At 53.1% G+C, this 5,694-nt stretch overlaps 1 long non-coding RNA gene across 1 annotated transcript; it reads right to left on the bottom strand.

The window, feature by feature from the left end:
- Positions 1 to 2,874: 2,874 nt before the first annotated feature.
- LOC148220974 (uncharacterized) lies at positions 2,875 to 3,274 on the bottom strand. Its single transcript, XR_015808681.1, has 2 exons — positions 3,143 to 3,274; positions 2,875 to 3,061 (listed from the first exon to the last, which is right to left on the bottom strand). It is a non-coding gene; the product is annotated as an uncharacterized LOC148220974 (long non-coding RNA).
- Between the last annotated feature and the right edge of the window lie 2,420 nt (positions 3,275 to 5,694).

Genomic DNA, 5,694 nt, shown 5'->3' with positions numbered 1-5,694 from the left:
TTCTGAAGGATGACAAACTCAGTCTCTCTGGCAAGTGGTCACCCAGTTCTCAGTCTCTGGCGCTGGGGAATGACTGCTGCAGGTGACAGAATGCAGACTGCTGGTGTTTCTTGGTGTTTCCCAGGTCCCCGTCCAGAACAGGTTCAGATGGTATCCAGGAGAGGGAGGGGACGGGGTGGAAAAAATCAGTCCAGGGAAAAAGTTGGACTGCCTAGCTGAACTAACTAATAAGCAAAACTAAGGGCAAAGCGAAGGAAAGAAAAAGAGGCAGAAGTGAGCAAGCAAGCAAGCAAGCAAGCAATCTGAGCTAAAACCTCTCCTAAACATAGACCAGTGGGGAGGTGAGCCGGCTGATAACAAGACAAAACAAAGTTTCACTTTCAGAGTCAGTCCTGGAAGCACAGGACATAATACCAAACATAGACAGAACACACGATTGGAGATACAAACACCATAACATCACCCTAGGACAGTTGGGAGAAGATTTCACCTGCTGCCACTTCCTCACAGTAAGTACCATTATTGAAGCAGCCCCAGAAACCCACACTTAGAGTGCGATCGCTCTGAATCCATGTGGCCATCTTCCAGAGAAAATTAAAAATCCATGAATTCCTCAACTGATCAACCCACAAAATGAAATGGATAATAGTCACAGTAACCTTGGTTATGAAACTCATGTTTAAAAAAGGGCTTCCAAATGGGAGAGATATAGCAGTGACCACATGGAGGCCAATCCAGGGTAAGCTGGGCAGCATGGTGTCACCTACCACAAGCTTGGGTAATTCAAGAACTGTTATTCCCTTTTCTACCCCTCTCTCAATGCCCTCAGGCAATGCTCCACGTTCCGGGCGCCAAAATCTGTCTTGGTTTGAAAGACAGGTATTTACAAAGGAAAGGTAAGAGCCCCTTTTCTGCGATGCAGAGTGCAACCCCCTCCCTTCTAATTATTTTAGTTTCAAATCAGAGGCCTTCAGGCAGGAGATGTGGGGATAGGAATAACAGTTCTTTACTGATATCTAACAAGGCAGAAAACAACAACAGCTATAAAAATTGACAACAGAACAGAACAGTATAACCCAGCTCCAGTCCCTTTTGGCCAAGGCCCTCTCTCCCTGCACTCAGTTACCGGTGCTGTGTGGGCAGGGCAGGTCCCGTGCAGTTGAAGAGAGCTGGGTGATGGCGGCCGCGGCCCAGGGGAGAGAGGGGATGGGGAAAGTGACTCCCCCATCACGGTGTCAGTCGTGGTGCGCAGCAGAGTGTCTGGAGATAGTAGGGTGAGGTGGGAGAGCAGCAGAGCGATGTCCAATGGCAGGGAGCATGGATCTCAGTGCTGGGATGGCAGGGGAGATGCCAGATCGGAGCACAGGGAGTCCTTTCCCTCCACGAGCCAAACGAGAGAGTCCCAGACCTCCCAGACCCCCCATCCCACCTTTCCTTTTCCGGTGTCACCCGCTGGCCCTCCACCCACCCCCCTGCAAGAGAACATTATCTTCTTGTTTTAATGTGTAGCCACAACTACTTGGCATAACAATGGCAGAAATTCCACAGAAAAAAATGGGAACCATTCAACCCCCAACAAGGTCACAATTCCAGTTTGAGGTCACAATTCCATTTTGGAATTACAATAGCACCTCAAGGCTTCAGGTCCCAAATCCAGTCTGAGGTCACAATTCCATTCTGAGGTCACAGTTCCAGTTTGGAATCACAATTGCAGCTCAAGGCTCAGGGTCATTATTCCACTTTGAGTTCTCTGTCCTAGCTCAGGAGTCAGGGTCACTATTTTGGCTCAGGGACAAAATTGCAATTTAAGACTCCGAGCTTCAGTTTAGGGTCAGAGCTCCCATTCTGCGTCACAATTCCAGTTTGAGGTCACACTTTGATCTCAGGACTCAGGATCACAACTTGGGCTCAGGGACAAAATTGCAATTTCCGACTCAGGGTCAGAGCTCCAGGTTGGGGTCACAATTCCAGTTTGAGGTCACAACGTGGGCTCGGGGTCTCAGTTCCAGCTCAAGGCTCAGGGGCAGAGCTCATGGCTTGGGATCACAATTCCAGCTCAAGGTCACAATTCCAGCTGAGGACGTGGAGTCAGATCTCAATTTGGGGTCATAATTGCAGCTCAAAACTTGGGGTGTCAAAATTCCAGTTTGGGATAACAGTTCCTGCTTGGGATCAGAGTTCCCATTTGGTTTTACAATTCCAGCTGAAGGCTGAGGGTCAGAGTTCCAGTTTGGGGTCACAATTCCAGTTTGGAGTCAGAGCTCCCATTTGGTTTCACAATTCCAGCTCCAGGCTGGCTGTCACAGTTGCAGTTTGGGGCCAAAGCTTGGGCTCATGGCTGAGGCTCAGAGCTCCAGTGTGAGGTCATAATTTGAGCTGCAACTCGGGGTCACAGTTCCAGTTTAAGGACAGAGCTTGGGCTCAAGGTCACAATTCCAGCTCAAGGCTCAGGGTCAGAGCTCAGGCCTTGAGATCATAATTCCAGCTTCCAGTTGGACTGGTGCCAGTTTTATGTGGGCCAGGGCCGCAGGGATGCTCGAGGGGTCTCCATCCCTCTGGGCCTGGGAAATGCTTGTAGGGCCAGGGGGTCTCTGTCCCTCTCCCTTGGGGTGAGCGCCCCGAGCATCCCCAGGCATGACACAGCCACAGACCCCCCCAGCCCCGCTCATTGCCTGCCAGGAGAGGACTGAAGAGCCCCAGGAGTGCACAGAGAGGAGGAGGAGGATGGACACAAGGCCGGGCCATCCGTGCTCCCCGGCCGGCCGAGGGCCGGGGGTCTCCATCCTCCTGTGCCAGGGGGCAGGCGGGGGCTTTGTGGTTGGTTTGGGTGGCGAGGGAGTCGTTGGGAAAGCAAAGATCAGGCACAGCACTGGATGTGATTGTTGCCCATTTTATTTTGTCCTTACCTTTGGCAGGCCGGGGCGCCTGCTCATTGTGGGGGAGCCCCGGGGGGCGCTGGGGGCGGTGTCTCCGCCGTCCTGGCCCCGGGGATGCTCTGGGGGTGCCCGCCGTCCTCAGCCCTTGGCAGGAGCGGGGTGTGTCCGTCGTGTCCATGCCCATCCTGCGTGGGGATGGGAGGGGGGTGAGGCCATGTCCACCCCCTTGCCATTGCGGGGAGGGGCCGGGTGGTGTCTGTGCTCACCTGGGTGATGGGTGGGGTGGTCTCCGTGGAGCGGAGCAGTCTCTGGTGGGGTCTCCGCGCCCGTCGTTGCCGCTCCTCCGCTATGGGGGCGGGATCGTCTCCATCCTGGTCCTGTGTGGGGATGAGAGGTCAGGGGGTGACCCGGGTGGTCCCCGTCCACCTCAGCTTTGGCAGCCCGGGGCGCCTCCTCGTTCCGGGGGAGCACCGGGGGGTTCTGGGGGCGGTGTCTCCGTCGTCCTCGCCCCGCGGGGAAGCTCCGGCCGGTGTCCGTCCGCCTTACCCAGGGGAGGAACCGGGGGGAATCGGGGGCGCGGCGTCTCCGTCGTTCTCCGTCGTCCTCGCCCCGGTGTTCGCCATCCGCACTCCACGCGGGGGACGCTCCGTGCCGTGTCCGGGGCCCTCACTCCGGTGTCCCTCATCGTGGCCCCCGGGCGGATGCTCGCCCCGCTGTCCGCCCTCCTCAATCCAAGGGGAGTACCGGGCTGTCTCCGTCCTCTCCATCCTCATCCTGTGTGGGGATGGGAAGAGAGGTCAGGACATCACCGCCCCCGTCCCGTTGCTGGGAGGGGCCGGGTGGTGTTGGTGCTCGCCTTGGTGATGGGTGGGGTGGTCTCCGTGGAGCGGAGCCATCGGTGGGGTCTCCGCGCCCATCGTTGCCCAGTAGACGATGCCGATCTCCCCCCGCCCCGTGGGTGTCCTCCCGGTGCGCTCCTCGGGGCCCCTCTCCGGGGTCTCCTCGTCCTCCTCCTGCCGCCGCTGCTCCCGATCCCGAACTGATCCAAAGGGGCCCACCGCCCCTCTTTATATACCCAGTACAAGCCCCACCCGCCTTGGCGACAGCCAATGGGAGTCGAGAACCAAGGTTGTGGGAGGAGCAAGCAGCGTTCCACACTGTGAGGACACAGAGAGGAGGCGTGGCCAGGCCGTGAGCGAACGATCTGATTGGTCGGGAGGAGGGAGGCAAAAGGGGCGTGGCTCGGGCCTGGGGTGTGGGCGGCAGGTGTGAGGGCGGGGTGGGGGAGGGGCCGGGGTCACGCCGCCATTTTGGGAGCAGCTCCGGGCGCTCCCAGTCCCTCCCCAGCTCTCCTGGGGCCTCTTCAGGCCCTGCAAGGGGCTCGGAGCTCTCCCTGGATGCTTCCCTTCCCCAGGCTGTTATAAATGAGAGACAAAAGTCTCCATATTCAGCAAAATTTTGATTGTTTTATTTGATATAGACAGAGCAAGCAGCGCCCTGGGGAACGTGAGGGGTCACCGCCCACTCCACGCTCCAACCAACCTCGGTTTGCAGCCTCTTCTTATACTGTGGATTCTCGTTGTAATCTATAATTTTTGGGTTCTTGTTGTCATAAGCAGTGGTGGTTGAATAAACATCCTTAGACAAATTCACAAAGCCTTTGGGTGATAATCAGTCACAGATAGCCATCTGGGCCTTGTAGATAACCACCAGAGAAGTTCTGGGAGTCTGGTTTTTGGGATAGGCAGTATTGATCAGACAAAGGCAGGAAGGGCTATTGGGAAGTCTGATTTTGCAAGCTGGTAGCCAATACATCTTATTTGGAAAACATAATATATTATAATGAAATATAATGCAACATAATATAACAAGGTGATTTTAAACAGAATGATTTAATCATATAATTTCTTTTATCTAGTGTCCATGCTTCACTGCAGAGCTTGGTATTCTGCTTTATACAAACCCCAATGCTTTTGTGATTAACACGAATCTTTTATCAATTATCACAATTTCCCCACTTCTCTTTTATTAATCCATTGATTCATGTTCTGGCTTTAAATTTTGTCAGTACGTCTTGCACTCGATTTAATTCATTTTCTGCCATTAATTTTGTTGCCTTCTCAGGGTCTATTGGTATTGTAGCGACTTGCATTCCTTGAACCACTGACTGGATTTGTCAAATGAAGCCTGGAACAAGACAAGGGATGAACAGTAGTCCTAATAATGCACATGTTAACATAAACCCTAATTTCTTCCGCTGAGTTCTCCCTCAACAGGTTATTCCACCAATTATCATTAAGCATAGAGTTCCAGGTTTGTACAGGTACATGGGCTATTTGTTTTATTTCTTCTGCAATTTTAGTAATTACTTCACCATTATCATCAATTTCTAAGCAGCATTCAGAATTATTAAACTTCCCACACACTCCCCCTTCTTCAGCTAACAGATAGTCCAGAGCCAGTTGGTTTTGATATACTGCTGCTCTAGTTTGGGTAAGTTGTTTAGCCATCAATTCCATTGCTCGGGCTGTCCTGTTGGAAGTGATTTCTACTACGGCTTGTAGTCTGATAATTCTATTTAGCATATAAATTGGAGTGCGATAGCCCCAGCTCCCATCTTGGGCCCAGGTAGCTGGTCCATAATATTCAATAATTCCTTCTGGGGGCCATTCATCATCCTTCCAGATTTGTGTTCCCCCTATGTGGGTGCTCCTTTGATTTCGAGACAAAGTTTCATACCAGGGAACTCCTAACACTCTATTACCCTTTTCCTTTGGTAATGTAAAAAACGCAGGCTGGATAATCCCTAGAGTGCATG

The sequence above is a fragment of the Sturnus vulgaris genome, chromosome 28, assembly GCF_052056855.1.
Source record: "Sturnus vulgaris isolate bStuVul1 chromosome 28, bStuVul1.hap1, whole genome shotgun sequence".
NCBI lineage: Eukaryota > Metazoa > Chordata > Aves > Passeriformes > Sturnidae > Sturnus > Sturnus vulgaris.
Note: the sequence above shows the minus strand (reverse complement) of the source record. Positions and strands in the feature narration are given on the sequence as shown.